This window comes from Prosopis cineraria, unplaced genomic scaffold (assembly GCF_029017545.1).
Source record: "Prosopis cineraria cultivar Desert tree isolate PC_DT_omini unplaced genomic scaffold, ASM2901754v1 PC8, whole genome shotgun sequence".
In the NCBI taxonomy this organism is placed as follows: domain Eukaryota; kingdom Viridiplantae; phylum Streptophyta; class Magnoliopsida; order Fabales; family Fabaceae; genus Prosopis; species Prosopis cineraria.
In genome coordinates this window covers 27,948,423-27,967,565 of record NW_026555339.1, presented here as the reverse complement: position 1 = coordinate 27,967,565, position 19,143 = coordinate 27,948,423, and positions in this window count along the sequence as shown.

Below are 19,143 nucleotides of genomic sequence, written 5' to 3'. Positions count from 1 at the left end.
GCACTCTAAATCAGTGTTATTACAAGCATTATCAGATGTAAAATATATCATGCCATCAAGATTACTAACATATTCAATAAATTTTTTAGACCAAGAAGGGTCAATAAAATTAAGAGGGGATATATCAATCCCAACACCACTCTTGCATGCATATAATTCACCATTATTACTAGAACATGATTTAGTGATTTCAGATTCATCACCGTCAGGGAATTCAACAACAATATCCTCATCAATATCATCATCAAATAAAGAGTCCTCCTGAACTTGTTCTAATAGGGAATGTAGTTGATTTACTATTTTTTTCAGTCTTAAAACATTTATGTTGAAATTGTTGACTACTCCATTGAAGATGTTGAAATTACATGTTACTCTTCAATATTTTCTTCTTCATAACTAAGAAATTACTCCCCTTGCTAAACTCGTCAAGTATTGGAATGGGTTGGCGTACAAGTTGTGGAGGTTGTGCAATCTCAAACAAATCATTAGCTTGCTTATGGGGGTATTGTTGGACAAAAGCTATACTCTCATAAAGATAGGAGTGGAAGTGATGGTGTGGATCACAGTGTGACCGTTACTCATTATATGTTGGGAAACTCTCAAAGGGGAGATAATGAGTGTCGCACTCGGAAAAATGCAATGCGGACGACACGCGAGCGAAGGTCCTGGCCTTCGCAATGGGAACCGAATCAAACAAGGAGTTGCCATCTAGGTAAATCTCGGAAAACCAATTAAAAGGAGGATAAGGGTGGTCTACGAAATCAGAGAATAGGTTCGAGAGTCGGTTGAGTGTAGGGAAGGTGTTAGGCACCTCACAACACCCGTTCGTCAAAACGGTTACCTGAAGTTTGTTGTGCTATATTAATATGGTTTTAAAATTATTTTAATTATCCCTTTTATATTCACGTGTTTTAAAAAATGATAAGAATTAAGTGAGAAATATTTATTTATTTATGAAGAAGGACGGACTTGACTCAGAATCTGACTCTGAGGCCTACATACTATGTGATGGAGATCAAAGTCCACATAGTTCGGACTTAAAAGTTTGTTGGTGAAAATATTTTTTTTAAAAAAAAATTAATTAGAAATAATTCACCATTTTGCAAATAAAACAATTTTTAAAATTTTGATATGTGCGTTTTAAATTGTAAAAGATAATTTAATTTTAATTATTTTCTTCATTTTTGAATTTTTGGAATAAAGAAAGGAAAGGGTTTAAAATTATTTTTCTTTACGTTTTATGATTGGAAATTTTAATCGCAGTACTTGCAGAACTTTATTGATTTATACAATAATGCAATTACTCTAAATATTTGCGAAGATTCTGAAATCTCACACGATAAAAGAGTTTGGCAATTTAATTTATTTATTTATATTCTTATGTACATTTTTAAGTATTAATAATAATAATTTTTAGCATGTAGATACATGTTTTGAAAAATTTTAATCAACATACCTGCAAAGCCTTATTGACTTATATGGTAATATGATTATCCTAAATATCTGCGGAGATTCTAAAATCTCACACGATAAAGGAATTAAATTTAAATACGTCTTTAATTTAATTAATTTAATATATAATTTATATATATATATATATATTTTAAAAAACTTAATCGTTATATCTGCAGAGTCTTATTGACTCATACGATAATATAATTATTTTAGAAGTCTACGGAGATTCAAAAATCTTAAATGACTAAGAAATATAATTGGTGAATATGGTTACAATTTAAATGCATTAACTTGGTTAATTAATTTTCTAAATTGTGTATTATATGATTGTTTACAAAAATTATTTATTTATTATAAAGATTAAAAATCACTATATTTGCGAGGACTTATTGTCTCACACAATAATGTGATTAATTTAAGTCCTTACGAAAATTCTTGAAATCTCACATGGGACTTAAATAAATTACTTAGATTAAAAAAGATAGTTAATTTTAACGGTGCGTCATTAAAAATATTGATTATATGTATAAATTGGATCTCTATTCCTACGAAATCTTATTAATTTACATGAAATGAGACCAATTTAAATGTCTGTGAAAATTCTTAAAATCTCACACGACAAGTAAATGATTAGAGATAAATTTTCTCTTATTCATTTCATTTTTTCAATTGGGTAAGAATAGAATTCTCTTCCCTCTGCCTTTTATAAAATAGGCTTGTCATAATAAATGAAATCGTACATGAAATCATGATGGAGAGTGTCAAACGATATGAGTGTAGCAATATTATTGACAAGTGAAGGACCTTAGGATTAATGGAGATAAAAAAAATCATGCTCATACATATTAATATGCCCTTTCATGCTAAAAACACATTTAAAGACCTTGCTTAATAATTACACTAATTCTTTATTTGAAATGAGATTATGCCTAAAATCAAATTAAGCTTAGTTATAATAGCAAGCAAAAATTATTATTTGTAATCTCTTTATCCTTCTTTTTCAAACTCTCTTTTTTTATAAAAAAAATGACAATTACATTGATTTTCATTTGAGAACTAAAAAAATGTGGGATAGATATTTAAACATGAAAAATAAATCTAAATCAAATGTGTGCCTTTCAAATTCAGAAGCAAGAAAGCAAGGCAAATCATATGCATAATATCCTGTTCACTCAATAATAAAGTAGCGATCATTAAGAAAAAGAAGAAAAATGACTATACCGAATGATGTATTCTCCTCCTCTCTTCATTTCTTCTTTCTCTCAGCCTTTGCTTTCTTTTCTGTGTTTTTCCCTCATCTCTGCTTCTCCTCTCTTCGTTTCTTCTTTCTCTCAACCTTTGTTTCTTTTTTTTTTCTGTGTTTTTCTGTCGTCTCTGCTTTCTTGTTCAGTTTTGAGTTCTCTCCCCTCACGTTTCAGCCTCTGTTTTTATTTGCTACAACAACTCCTCGTCTCTTCTCGGTTTCTCTCCTTTTCTCCAGCCAGAATAGCTCCTTCTCTCTCAGCCTCTATTTCACATCTTTCGGTCTCTCTCTTTCTCTATTTTCACATTCTTCCGTCCCCTCTTCCCTGTCCTTTGTTTTTCTTCCAATTTTTCGTCCTCCTCTTCCTCTCCTCTTATGTTCTTTCATGCTCTGTTTTCTGTGTTTCTGTCTCCTTAGCTTGCCAGAATAGCACCTTCTCTCTTAGTCTCTGTTTTCTACATTTCTGTCTCCTTGGCTTGCCAGAACAGCACCTTCTCTCTCAGTCTCTGTTTTCTGCGTTTTTGTCTCCTCAGTCTCCCTTTTTTAGTCTTTTTTTCTTTTTTTTTTCGCTCAGCCCTGTCACTCCTTATATAGAGAATGGAAGGGCTGAATGGTTACTCCCCTGCTCTGCTTCTTCCTTTTCCCTTCTCTTCTGCTGCATTTTCTGTGTGCATCGAAAGCTCTCTGCTCTGTTTCTCTTTCTTTTGCGTGTGAGTGCTGCATTTCTGCGTTGGTGTTTCGTCTGGTCTTTTCTTCTATGCTCTTTGGTAGAAAAGTCTGCTCTCTTCGTGTTGTCTGTAGCTCAGGTTTTGTGTATCATCTGTGCGTGCATGTTTGTTCTTCTTCTACGTACAGAAGTCTGTGTGTGTGCACATCATAAGGGCTGCTCCTTCTGCTGTGCTTTTCTGCTCTCTAATTTTCTTTTCTATTTTGTGTGTGCTGTTTTTGCTATTTTCTTCTTTTCCTGTTGCATGGCCGAAAATGTGTGTGTGTGTGTGTGTGTGTGTGTGTGTGTGTGTCATGATGCTACATATATCTATTCATTCTTCTTCTTTTTCTTTCTTTTTTTTCTTCATTCTTTAATGCCTTTTTTTTATTAATTAGATTGAGGGAGAGAAAGAAAAGTCTAATTTTAAAACATATATTTTTAAATAAAAATAAAAGATTTATGGAGAGAAATTTAAAAATAGTTGAGTCTCAAAAATTGATTCCCAATATCTTTGAATGGTTGGGATAATTTGAGAGATTTTTTTTAAAAAAAATTAAGCAAGATTCTTTTTTTTAAAATATAATCCTAAAAAAGGATTAAATTTTATTTTTGTATTTATTATAGTTTTTGATTATTTATTATTAAAGAAGAGTCTGGACAAAATACGATGTTCACGGTTGCCCCTCTTTACTTGTTTCTTATGTAAGTATATGAAAAAGTGTGCTTTTGAATTCTTGCATGAGTGACAAGTGAAGATAGAGTATGTATTTTGGTTGGCCATGCAATACTTATGAAAAGACCTAATTGCCCCTGACGCGACAAGATATGATAAAATGCAAGACTATTGCCTAATAAACACAACGACATGATTTTTTTTTAAGTAATGTGATGAGATGATGTAATGCAAATGAAAATGACATTGACAAAGATCCAAACACAATGCAAGACTATTAGATAACAAACACAGTAAAATAATTTTTGATTTTGATTTGATTTTTTTTTTAGCAATGTAATGCAAACGAAATGATTAAATGACAATGATCCAAACAAAATATGTGTTGACTGGATGCCCCCTCTTAATTTGATCTCTAAGTGAGAATTTCATGTGATGATATTTTTATCTTAGAAATAAATGAAGAGAGAAACACATATTTTGCTTAGAGGGGCAAGACTCTTAGGTACCTACAACTAAACAAAACAAAACAAAATAAAACAAAGGGTTTAAAATCAAATGTGATTTAGAAAATAAACAAAACAAAACCTCAATGGAGATGAATTGCTTATATGCCAAAGGACCTGGTGGATGCTTGCCTTACAAGGCTTGGAGGGTGCCTGCTGTGATAGGACTTTAAAGAATTGTGCCAGCCGGTACTGAGCTTTGGGGTGCCTGCCATGACAGGACTTTTAAAGTATTGTGCCAGTCGGTACTGGGCTTTGGGGTGCTTGTCGTGATAGGGCTTTTAAAGAATCATGCCAGTCGGTACTGGGCTTTGGGGTGCCTGCCGTTACAGGGCTTTGGGGTGCCTTCTGTTACAGGGCTTTTAAAGAATTGTGCCAACCGTGTTGGGCTTTTAGGGTGTAAGAATAGGTTCTATCTCATGTGGAAGATATGAGAAACTCACAGGTGAGGTTTGTTACTTCTTCTCTTACTTCCTTAGGTTTTTTTTTTTGTAATTTTTCTTTGCCCCAATCCAAATGAGGCATATTTCTATGACAAGGAATGCATTGTAGTAATGCGTCATGTATGATTGTTTCATAGGTGCTAAAAATATGTACAATATACCATGGATGGATGATTTACAATGTAAAAAGGTTGGAACCTTTATTTGTCTCAATTTATGAGACTTTTTTTTTTTCGCAATAAATGCAAAAGGTAAGATGTGCTTATTTGTCCTAATGTAAATGCATGGATAGTGCAAATGCATTGCAAAAAAAAAATAATTATTAGAAGGCCTGATGTTGACAACTATCTTAATATATATTCCTTTTTGAAAATTTTCGTGCATATTGAATAAACCATTTTGAATACAAGGTAATACCTCCAAGTCCATTATTTAACCTTTATTCATTAATAGGTATAGTATCATAGTATGCCGTTGCCCCTCTTTAGAAAATTCAAACGACCAAATTCTCATCACTTGATCTTGCCTTCATGTTAATGAGATCAACTATTATAACTAAATACTGATTGCACACATGCTCTCGTTATCATTTTATACCTATGCGATGATCTTGATACCTCAAGGGCAAAAAGTAAGAATAAAGATACTGGCATTCTACGTCAAGTAAATGTATCAATAAATATTGTTCCATGAATGTGAACCTGCTGTAATATATGAGATATGAATACAAATATGATAACATGAAAAGAGAAGAAAGATGGTCTCAAAGGAGCAAGGGCAGAAAAATTCATTCTTTGATGCCAAAATTCATAGAGAAATGGGAATATCTTGGTTTATGAGTACAAATGGCCAAAGCGCAAATGGGATATATGGATTCACTTAATCACATCTCTCTCCTTTAGCTTTTCAAAACTCCAACAAGTACTTCACTGAGCTGACATTGATATGCATAGTATGAGAGACGATGGAGTCAACTTTCCCAAACATAGATACTTAACTTCTGATGCCTTCCTTTTCTTCTCCTAAGACATCCTTTTATCTTGGTGAACTCTTCTTCTTCTTATCATTGCTTTGCTTGTTCTTTGCTTTAACTTTTGCTTAGGTTGCCTTTACAGGTTTTCAACCCAACGAGCTATTCTTTCCTTTTCATTTTCTATTAGCTCTAACGTTTGCCTAAGTTGCCTTTACAGGTTTTCAACCTAACGAGCACTTCTTTCTTTTTCATTTTTTGTTTAAGCAAAGTAATGCTTGACAGCATCCATATTAATGAGCTTTGCTAACTCTTGACCGTCCATGTCAGCTAGGATCAGTGCTTTTCTAGAAAAGGCATGTTTAACAACATAAAGTCCCTCATAGGTCGGAGCCCATTTGCCTCTATTATCTTCTTGGTTAGGCAATATTTTCTTAAGTACAAGATCACCAGCACTGAATTCCCGTGGGTGAAGTTTTTTATCAAAAGCTCTTGCCATTCTCTTTTGGTACAATTGTCCATGAAACATTGCAGTGAGCCTTTTCTCTTCAATCATGTTAAGTTGCTCAAATTGGGTTCGTACCCATTCATTTTCTTCTAAATCTACCTCTGCCAATACTCTCAAGGATGGTATTTCCATCTCAATGGGTATGACAGCTTCCATTCTATAAACAAGGGAGTATGGGGTTACCCCTATGGATGTGTGTACAGTAGTACGATAACCATGTAAAGCATAAGGAAGCATCTCATGCCAATCCTTATAAGTTACTGTCATTTTTCCAATAATCTTCTTAATATTTTTATTGGCTGGTTCAACTGCTCTATTCATTTGAGGTCTATATGGGGCTGAATTATGATGCTTGATTTGGAACTTCTCACAAAAGTTTCTGACTTCTGTTCCATTGAGATTGGGACCATTATCAGTAATGATCCTTTCAGGAATCCCATATCGGCATAAAATATTTGTCTTCATGAATTTAAGGAATGTCTTTTGTGTGATTCTAGCAAATGAATTTGCTTCTACCCATTTTGTGAAATAGTCAATCGCGACAAGGATTAAGCGATGTCCATTTGAAGCTTTTAGGTTAATTAGACAAATAATGTCAATTCCCCATATTGAGAATGGCCAGGGTGATACCAAATTATGTAATGGGATTGGAGGAGCATTTATCCTATTAGCATAGATTTGACATTTGTGACATTTCTTGGCATGCTCAAAGCAATCTTTCTCTATTGTTAACCAGAAGTAGCCACACCGTTGAATCTGTTTGGCCATAGTGTGACCATTCGCATGCATGCCACATATGCCCTCATGTACCTCAACCATGACTTTCTTTGCTTCTTCTAAACTCACACAGTGAAGTAAGGTACCATCATAACCCCTCTTGTACAGAACATCTTTACTGATAAAGAATGTCATAGCCAAATAACGAAGGGTTTTCTTTTCATTCTCAGTCATTCCAGTTGCGTATGATCTCTTAGTGATATAGTCCTTAATATCCTGAAATTAAGGATATTCTTCTTGATCTTCTTCAACATTTAGATAGTATGCTAGAAAGCTTCTAGCTTCTACTTGAATGGGTTGGACATGGACTCCACAATCAAGTTAGATCATTACTGCTAAAGTAACTAAAGCATCAGCGAAATGGTTTTTATCTCGAGTCAAGTGATGAAAGCTAACAACCTTAAATTGCTTAATCAAATTTGTTAGGAGTTCTTGATAGGGAATCAATTTTATATCCTTTATTCTCCATTCTCCTATTACTTGATGAATAATAAGAGTTGAATCACCAAATACCTTCAAACACTGTATACCAAGGGTAATAGCTCCTCAAAGACCATTAACACAAGCTTCATATTCTGCTATGTTGTTAGTATAATCAAATTCTAATTTGATGGCCACTGGAAATTGTTTTCCTTCTGGTGAAACGATCACCGCTCCTACCCCATTTCTATGCATGTTGGCGGCTCCATCAAAATACATTTCCCATTATTGCTCTTCATCATTTCCTTCATCACAACCTTCTTCTGTAGTGCATATACCTTCATCAGGAAATTGAAAATCTAATGGCTGGTCATCCTTTAAAGGATTATCGGCCAAGTGATCTACTATCGCACTACCTTTAACTGACTTTTGCATACATGCTTTATATCATATTCAGATAGTACAACTGGCCATTTTAATACTCTACTGTAATGTGTGGGCTCTCAAAGATGTACTTGAGTGGGTCCACTCGCAAGATTAGTTAGGTTGTGTAGTAAAGCATGTATTGCCTTAGCCTTCTAGTTGCCCATGCTAGTCCACAACAAGTTCGCTCAATCATTGGATAACAAGCTTCACACTCATTAAACTTCTTGCTCAAGAAATAAATTGCTCTTTCCTTCTTTCCAAAATCATCATGTTGACCTAGCATTGCTCCCATTGAGCGAGGTAAAGTTGCCAAGTACAGGATTAGTGGACGATTCGGTGATGGAGGGACCAAAATTGGGGAATTTAACAAATAATCTTTAATTTTATCAAAGGCCTTTTGACAATCATCATCCCATTCTCCTTGTAATTTTTCTTTAATAGCTTAAACATCGATTCGCAAGTAGCTATTAGATTGGCAATGAATCTAGCAATGTAATTCAATCGTCCAAAGAAACTTCTAACTTCTTTCTCTGTTTGGGGATGGCATTTCTTGAATTGCCCTCACTTTATCTGGATCTACTTCTATCCCTTTACGACTCACAATGAATCCTAATAACTTCCCAGAAAGAGCTCCAAAGATGCATTTGTTAGGATTCAACTTAGCCAATATTCGCGCAATCTCACAAATAGCTTTCTAAAGACTCCAACATGACTCTCATTCTCTGCTGATTTAGCTACCATATCATCTACATATACTTCAATTTCTTCATACATCATATCATGAAATAGAACTACCATAGCTCGTTGATAAGTTGCCCTATCATTTTGCAAACCAAAAGGCATCACCTAGTAATAATGAGTTCCCCATTGGGTTGTAAAGGTTGTTTTCTCTTTATCTCTTTCATGCATAGGGATTTGATTGTACCCTGAACAACCATCCATAAAGGAATAGCGATAGCTTCGAGCAGTATTATCGACCAATACATCAATGTGGGGTAATAGAAAATCATCTCTCGGGCTCGCATTATTTAAATTACGATAATCAACACACATTCGAATCCGACCATCTTTTTTAGGAACAGGAACAATATTTGCCACCCATTATGGGTAAGTTACTACCTCCAAAAATCCTGCTTCTAACTGCTTTATTACTTCTTCTTTTATTTGTAAGGAGACCCCTGTATTCATTCTCCTTAACTTCTGTTTCTTAGGCTCAACCTTGGGAAGTAATGGAATTTTATGAGAAGCAATGCTTGGGTCTAGCCCAAGCATATCTTTATAAGACCATGCAAACACATCTATGTATTCTTTGAATAACTCAATCATTTGTTCCCTTTCAGGATTATCTACTATTTTAAACATTCTTTGATCCTCCTTGGTTCCCATATTAACCATCTCAATCACTTCTTCATGTGGGCATATTCCCTTATCACTCAATTCAAGCATCTTAGAAAAAGTTTGGATTACGTCTTCATCATCAGACTCACAATCATGCATATTAGTGGCAACGAGTGAATCATCTTCAAAAGGTTTATTAACCTCTAGGTGAGAGATGGAATCAGAAGAAATAAAATCCTTGGACGATGAATTTGGAATGAGATAAAAATAAGGAACAAGAAGGAAATGGGAAAAAAATGTATTGAAGTAGATAGGGTGGAATAAAGTGATAAACATGAATGCAACTGAAATTCATTTTCATAAATTACGTGCATCAAAAGTTTGCATTAGAGAATACCCAAGATCTATTACCTAAACCTGGGCTCAAAAGTGGATAACAAAATAGGAACAACATAATTGAAACAATTATTCTAAGCTAATGACATCATTGGCCTCTTCAAACTCCTAATTCACCAGAACTTTGCTGGAATCAATGATTGCAATTGAGGCACTTGTTCCACATACTACATCTTCATAGAGATCACTGAGACAGTTGGTTCACATATCACCTTGGACGGACCTGGGAAGGATTCTTTGATGTGTGGAATCTCTAATTTACTGGCCTTTTGGCCTTTCGCCAAACTTGCTTTGTCTTTCATCTGGTCTTCCAGGGTAGGCTCATACCCTAACTCTTGGCAATTACAATTATTCAAAACCTTAATTGGACACGTAATTCCTTGTAAATTAGAGCCTAAACCTTTCCCTGGCATAAACCCACTCTTCGTCATGATTTTAGCCACAACGGAATTGATGTTATGAGTACTATCACAAATACCCTCAACCTCTAAGCTTTGAAAGGAAACTCCATGATCCTTCTCTACAGCCTCAATATAAGGGAGTGAGCTTGATTTGCTTACCATGATTTTCTCCTCTCCTTTAACTGCTATAATTCCCCCGTCACTGATGAACTTAACCTTTTGGTGTAGGGTAGAAGGAACAGCCCTAGCAGAATGAATCCATGGCCTTTCTAGCAGTATTGTGTAGCTTAGGTCTATGTTCATGAGTTGGAAATCTACCTTAAACATGCTTGGTCCTATCTCCAGGGAGAGACAAACACATCTTAATACTTCCCATCTTGGTCTATCAAATGCTCTTACCATAATATTGCTTTTGTGTACACTTGAAGCTTCTAGTGATAATGATTCAAATGTAGATAGTAGCAAGACATTTAATCCTGATCCTCCGTTAATCATTACTCTTGCGATTATGAACCCTTCACATTTCAAAGTGATATGCAAAGCCTTGGTTTGGTGGACAGCAGTTTCTGTAACTTCCTCTTCCGAAAAGGAAATGGTAGAGGAGGCTTTTACAACATTCATCATACTTGCCACCTTCTCAGGGGTTATATTAGGCTGCACAAAAGCTTGATTCAACACTTCTTGCAATGCTTGGTGATGCGCTTTAGAATTTAAAATCAAAGAAAGTATTGAGATACGCACTGGAGTTTTCTTCAATTGGTCCACAATGCTATAATCACTTTGCTTCATAATCGATAAAAACTCATCTTCTAATTTTTTCATTTCTTTGGGATTATCTTCCGTTGGCCTGTTAACATTTACATTTTTCTCTCGTACCATTTTTCTAATGTAAGATGGTAAGTATGATTTTCCACTTCGAGTAACACCCCCTGGGTTTGCTATTTCATTACTTGTCCCGGCAATCAACGTTGGGTTTTTGTGGTTCTCCATAATGCTTTGATATCTCCACGGGACTGCTCGATCACTTTCATAGGGAAAGGGATGAGGCGTGCTTATGGTCAATGTTGGTTGTCTTGTGTGAGGTGTAAGATCTACAGAGGCTTTGTTAATCATAAAAGAGACTACCTAGACTTGCTCTTTTGGGCTTGAATTTTTAATGACAAGATCAATACACATTTTCTCTACCATGCACACTTTGGTGTCTCCCTTCTTTACAGACACAATCCCTAACACCATTATTTTTCTAACAGCTTCTTTAAACTCTTCACAACTTTCTATGTCATGGCCCATTTTCTCCTGATGATATTCATAGTATCTAGGCATTTGATCATTGATATTATCTATGAGGAGCATTTCTTGCATATAGCCATACTCCTTTATGTGAGCATAAAGCTCATTCATAGGCATCCTGATCCTTGTAGAGCTTTTGAAACTCGCATCCTCTTCTTCAATAGCATTAGCTCGTTTTTCATGATTTGGAAGTTGATCAGTGGTAATGGTAGAGCTTCCCTCTTCTTTGAGCTGGATATGATTAGAATCAACCACGTCTAGCACATTCCTTTTAAACGTCACATAGTCTTCTATTGAGTGTCCAGGTGCACTCATATGGTACTCACAAATAGCATTTGGATTATACCATACTGGGTAAGGCGAACCAAGAAGCTTATAAGGTCATGGACCTAATAATTGGGCTACCAAAAGTTTATGGTACAATTCAACATTTGTTAATCTAAAATTGGGCCATGGGCGACTATCCCTGGATTGGATATTTCTCCTCTCTCCATCATTCCCGTGCTTGTTAGGCCTGAATCCAAATTGTTGTTGCCTTTGATTCCTTCCTTTTATTTAATAAAGGACTTGAGAACTGGTAGCCGCTTGTCTTACAGGTTGAATATAGTTCACATTCCCTTCTTTCTTTTTTTGGTCATTGTTCTTTCGTGAACTACTTTCAGCTTGAGAAGTGGCTATCTTCCCCTCTCGTATGTCTGTGTCAATCCTTTCTCCAATTACCATTAAATCAGTAAAATCAGTGACATGTGTTCCTATCATGTGTTGGTAAAATGGCTTAGGTAATGCACGGATGAAGTATAAGCAAAGTTTGAAATTCACCATTGGAGGTTGCACTTGTGAAGCCATTATTCTCCGTCTTTGAACATATTCTTTGAATGATTCTAATTATTTCTTGGTTACCGCTTTCAATTGTTCTCTAGTCGGAGTAGTATCAAGATTGAACTTGCATTGTCTCATGAAAACATCCACAAGGTCTTTCCATCTTTTAATCTTAGTTTAGTCTAGTTGCATGTACCAAGTCAATGCGGCTCCAGTTAAGCTTTCGAGAAAGAAGTTTATTAGAAACTTCTCATTTTGTGAACATATGGACATCTTTGTGCAATAGGCCCTCAAATGATAAATTGGGTTACTTGTACCATCATATTTATCGAAGTTTGGCATCTTGAATTTCTTGGGAACATCAATTTCTGGGGTCAAGCATAATTTTTTCAAGTCTAAGGGACGCCTTAAAGAGCCTTCAATTGATCTTTTATTTTTCCAAGTTCTTCTTTCAACTCCTTCTCTTTGTGTAACACTTATGGGATTTGGAACATGTAGGCATGATCTTCCCCAGGACCATCTGGTATGTTAAAGGCCCCTATCCCAGAATCTTGTTTCTCTAGCGTGGGTACCTTAGGATCTGGTCCTCTATTTGGCTCAATTGTTCCGTTAGCTGCATTCTTATTTGCTACGGTATTCTGTGATGGATTATCATCACTCCTTCCTTTTAGAGTCTCTGTTAGCAGTTTCATCATGTCACTTATTTTAGCCATTTTAGACTCTACTGCAGACATCCGATCATTTAAGGCTGCTGACTCATTCATGTTTGAATTTTCCATTGCATGACTACGCGATCGCGTGTTGTATGAGTGGCGGGAATTTGGTCAACCGAGTTTTTCTTTCGAGGCGCAATGTTGGCTTACCTGTGTAACATAATAATTAATTTTAATAAGTTTTACCTTTACATTTATTTCGTAAGATATCCAGCATTGTGTAGACATAAGGTTTCACGACACTAGCACCCTTTAAATTCCTCCAAAAATTTATTATTTCATAAGGAATTTAAAGTTGACTCTTGAATTAGAAGGATATTGGATCCCATCAAAATTCAAGGTTTTAAGCAAATGACGGTAGTACAAATCAATTAACAATTTCACAACCACAAAGCATCATATGGATCCTCATACAATGATTCAAATGTTAATACAGATTTAGAACTTTGTCATGCTATTGAGTTCTTTTACAATTTCATGGCACAAATGGAAGAATTCAACAATCTCTAATAGAGTTCCTCCAAGGAGAACCATGCCTTCAGCTTGCTTAAATGCTCTTGCAAATTTTGGAATTTTATCATTAGCCAAATCGATTATCTACCTACATTTCAACATCCATTCTTTGGTTTCTTTTGTTTGATCAAGGCAAAGTGATTTCCACTCCTCTAAGACTTCATTCTATTGATTAAGCTTCTGAACAAAGTTCTATGCTGTCTCAACTGTACTTCCTCTCACCTTAGCTAGTTCATTCACCTTCCTTTCTAATTGTCTTGTGAGCCTATTGATTTCTTGCTGCATCTCCTTGATGGGCCTGATGTCTTGTAATTCCTTCTTCAATGCATCATTTTCCCTGACTATTTTGACGAGTCTTGCTTTAGTACTTTGAAATTTGTTATCACTACTTTGTACTTCTCTTTTCAGTTTGGCATTTTCCTTTTTCAATTTCTTAGTCTCAAGTGTTTCTTCAAGGTTACGTCTTTCTCTTTCCTTTGCTAGCTTCCTCCGTAACTCAATGCATTTGTTTTGGCATTTTTTGAATTCTTCTTTATTCTTGGACTCTAAGCTAGAAAGCTCTTGTAACTCATTTTCCTTCATCTTCAAACATTCAACCAGCTGCCCATTAATCTCTTTCAAGTCATCGCCTAATAAGGGATCTTGAGGATGGAATAAAGGATTTGCTCCTTGAATCAAACTCTTCAGCCAAATAGTGTATTCTAAACTTGAGTTTACTATACATATCTCTAGCTCAATCTTTCCTTTGTACCCTATCTTTTGCCATGCTTCTTTAACATTTTGGTTTGACAATTTCATCCTGTCCTTCTCATGTAGAAAGTGTAACTCTTGCACCTCTTCCTTAGAAGGAACATTTTTCTTATAGGCTAGTTGCCCTAACACTAAGGAAGGGTTATAGTTGATACACCTTCTGGGTCCCATTAAAGGCACATTCGAAAAGTCATCGCAGCGGTAAATAACCTCCTCTTTCCACCACCAATCTAATTTCCATAGGATGGAATTTTCTCTAAGTTCTGTGAAGGTTCTTTTTCAATCCATATAGCTCATTCCGTCAATCATGAATTGACCCTTAAAAGACATAAGTGGATTATTGTATAAGTCATTCTTCTTTCTGAAAGGAAGTGTCTTTCCATAAAGGTGGCCAAGCATCCATATATCTAGTAATGCAATACAACAATTAACCTTTACTTTTCTTTTATTATGACATTGTGTTAAGGTTAAGTATGTTTCTGCCAAGATTGCTGGTACCAAATTCACATTATGATACTCCACCATTTGGAATACACTAATGGCTCCTAAATCAATTATTCCAATTAATGACGAAAACAAGATTATTCTATATATGCACAAGGCAAAGACCCTGTAAAACACAACCCAATCCTCTTTTTCTGCCAAAACTTTCAAGTGGGCTTCTATATCAGCTCTTGAGATTCCCTCTGCTTGTCTTGGGCAAACCATTCGTACTTTTTCCTTAGGAATTTCCAAAATTTTTGCTATTGTGCCTCGAGATGGTAAATACCCAGGATAAAGATATGCTACCATATTCTCCTTAAGGGGCATTCTTAAAATTTCTCCGTATTCTTCTAAAGTCAATGCCATTTGGAAGTCTTGAAATGTGAAACACCTTAACGAGGCATCCCAATATTGGCTTAATTCCATTATTGCATCATTATGTATTGTGATTGATAGAAGATCCAAGCTATTTCCATATTTCCTTTTAAAACCTTGCATAATCTTCCCTTTGATATGACGGCTCAACTCAATTAAGGTTTCCAGTCACTCTACTTTTACAAATAATTTGATCCCTTTTCCTTAATATAACTTTCCAGTGTGAATTAGATTTGTACTACCTTCGAGTACCATTTATCCCTTATGTCAATTTCACAAAGATTCGGGATAACTCACGATTCCTGTTAATCAAAATAAAAGTTAATAATATGCAATTCTCATAATTTTAGCAAGCTATTTGTCTCCTCTTTTGAAAATCCCACTCCTCCAAATACTTATTGCATCATAGGGAGATGGAGTAAACAATTAATCGACGAGAGACTTAAATCCCCTACATGATTAACGTTGAAAGGTTTAGCCTTATAATCTTATTTTGAAAAAAAAAAAGATTTTGGTGATAGATATGCAAGGAGAAAATCCCTTCTCTCCTCAATATGCTTATTGCCCCATAGGGAGAAAAGGATAAATTAGCCTATGTGTAGTTAAAACTAACACATGGCTAAAGTCCTGACTTTAAAAATGAAATAACCCAATAACAAGAGAAATTATTTAATTTGTGTTTTTTTAAAATGCGAATACTTTATGATGACATGCTATGACAATGATGCGATAAAAGATAAATACTCTCCTTCTGTGTCCTATTAAAAAAGGCTTAAGTTCATAACCGGGCGTTCACTAGAAAGATTGGCTACTAGCTTTTGTCTAGAATGTGTAACTCAAGGGTAGGTGTATATTCCTAAAAGGTTCCCAAAATGCCCTCACCCGAAGGTGAAGACCTTACTTAATAATTTTAGCCCTCCAAGAACATAAGCTCTACAAGGACCAAATTTATTAAGCAAGTAACAGCTTGGGTAAGGTATTCATGGTAACCTCCGAGAGTTCAAGAACTCTACAGGGAAACCACTACTAACCTCTACTAACCTATGGTACTCACAGACCCGGGTATAGGGCCCAAAATATGTATGTGTCAAATTGTGTAAGTGTATAGTGTGTGATGAGAGCATGCAAACCTGTCACCTTATTCATATATGCTACCCAACCCTCATCTATTAATCAGATCAAACAGGGAGATAAATATATATGTACAAATAAAAGTCTTCTATCTTAAGGTTTATTCCACATGTTATCTATCCTAAAACTTGTTATAAAATACAAAAGGAAAGAAAGAAGGGGAAAAGAGTAAGAAACAAAGGATTTAAAGGGATAATAATACTAATAAAAGAAAAACCATATTATATTTTGAGCACAACAAATTTATATAGGCTTGACTTTCTAACTTGTCCCCAGTGGAGTCGCCAACTATCGCACCCAAAAAAATGGGACACGGACGATGCGCGAGCAGAGGACCCGGCCTTTGCGGTGGGAACCAGATTAAACGAGGAGTCGCCACCAAGATTTTGAGGTAAATCTCGGGAAACCGATTAAAAGGAGGATAAGAGTGGTCTGTGAAATTAAAGAATGGGTTCGGGAGTCAATTGAGTGTGGGGAAGGTGTTAGGCACCCCACAACACCCGTTCGTCAGAACAGTTACCTGAAGTTTGTTGTGCTATATTAATATGGCTTTAAAATTATTTTAATTATCCCTTTTATATTCATGTGTTTTAAAAAATGATAAGAATTAAGTGAAAAATGTTGATTTATTTATGAGGGAGGACAGACTTGACTCAGAATCTGACCTTGAGGCCTACGTACCTTGTGATGGGGATCAAAGTCCACGTAGTTCGAACTTAAAAGTTTGTTGGTGAAAATATTTTTTTGAAAAGAAATTAATTAGAAATAATTCACCATTTTATAAATAAAACAATTTCTAAAATTTTGATATGTGTGTTTTAAATTACAAAAGGTAATTTAATTTTAATTATTTTCTCCATTTTTGAATTTTTGGAATAAAGAAAGGAAAGGGTTTAAAATTATTTTTCTTTATGTTTTATGATTGGGAATTTTAATCACAGTACTTGCAGAACCTTATTGGTTCATACGATAATGCAATTGCTCTAAATATCTGCGGAGATTCTGAAATCTCACACAATAAAAGAGTTTGGCAATTTAATTTATTTATTTATATTCTTATGTACATTTTTAAGTATTAATAATAATAATTTTTAGCATGTAGATACATGTTTTGAAGAATTTTAATCAACATACCTGCAAAGCCTTATTGACTTATACAGTAATATGATTATCCTAAATATCTGCAGAGATTCTAAAATCTTACACGATAAAGGAATTAAATTTAAATACGTCTTTAATTTAATTAATTTAATATATATATATATATTAAAAAGCTTAATCGTTATATCTGTAGAGTCTTATTAACTCATATGATAATACGATTATTTTAGAAGTCTACGGAGATTCAAAAATCTCACATGACTAAGAGATATAATTACTGAATATGGTTACAATTTAAATGCATTAACTTGGTCAATTAATTCTAAATTGTGTATTATATGATTGTTTACAAAAATCATTTCTTTATTATAAAGATTAAAAATCAATATATCTATGAGGACTTATTGTCCCACACAATAATGTGATTAATTTAAGTCCTTACGAAAATTCTTGAAATCTCACATGGGACTTAAATAAATTACTTAGATTAAAAAAGATAGTTAATTTTAACGGTGGATCATTAAAACTATTGATTATACATATAAATTAGATCTCTATTCCTGTGAAATCTTATTGATTTACACGAAATGAGACCACTTTAAATGTCTGTGAAAATTCTTAAAATCTCACACGACAAGTAAATGATTAGAGATAAATTTTCTCTTATTCATTTTATTTTTTCAATTGGGTAAGAATCAAATTCTCTCCCCTCTGCCTTTTATAAAATAGGCTTATCATAATAAATGAAATCGTACATGGAATCATGATGGAGAGTGCCATACGATATGAGTGTAGCAATATTATTGACAAGTGAAGGACCTTAGGATTAATGGAGATAAAAAAAATCATGCTCATACATATTAATATACCCTTTCATGCTAAAAACACATTTAAAGACCTTGCTTAATAATTACACTAATTCTTTATTTGAAATGAGATTATGCCTAAAATCAAATTAAGCTTAGTTATAATAGCAAGCAAAAATTATTATTTGTAATCTCTTTATCCTTCTTTTTCACACTCTCTTTTTTTATAAAAAAATGACAATTACATTGATTTTCATTTGAGAACTAAAAAAAATGTGGGACAGATATTTAAACATGAAAAATAAATCTAAATCGAACGTGTGCCTTTCAAATTCAGAAGCAAGAAAGCAAGGCAAATCATATGCATAATATCCTGTTCACTCAATAATAAACCAGTGATCATTAAGAAAAAGAAGAAAAATGACTATACCGAATGACGTATTCTCCTCCTCTCTTCGTTTCTTCTTTCTCTCAGCCTTTGCTTTCTTTTCTATTTTTTTCTGTCATCTCTGCTTCTCCTCTCTTCGTTTCTTCTTTCTCTCAGCCTTTGTTTCTTTTTTTCTGTGTTTTTCCATCGTCTCTGCTTTCTTGTTCTGTTTTGAGTTCTCTCCCCTCACGTTTCAGCCTCTATTTTTTTCTGCCAGAACAACTCCTCATCTCTTCTTGGTTTCTCTCCTTTTCTCCAGCCAGAATAGCTCTTTCTCTCTCAACCTTTATTTCACGTCTTTCGGTCTCTCTCTTTCTCTGTTTTCATGTTCTTCCGTGCCCTCTTCCCTGTCCTCTGTTTTTCTTCCAATTTCTCATCCTCCTCTTCCTCTCCTCCTATATTCTTTCGTGCTCTATTTTTTGCATTTCTGTCTCCTTAGCTTGCCAGAACAGCACCTTCTCTCTCAGTCT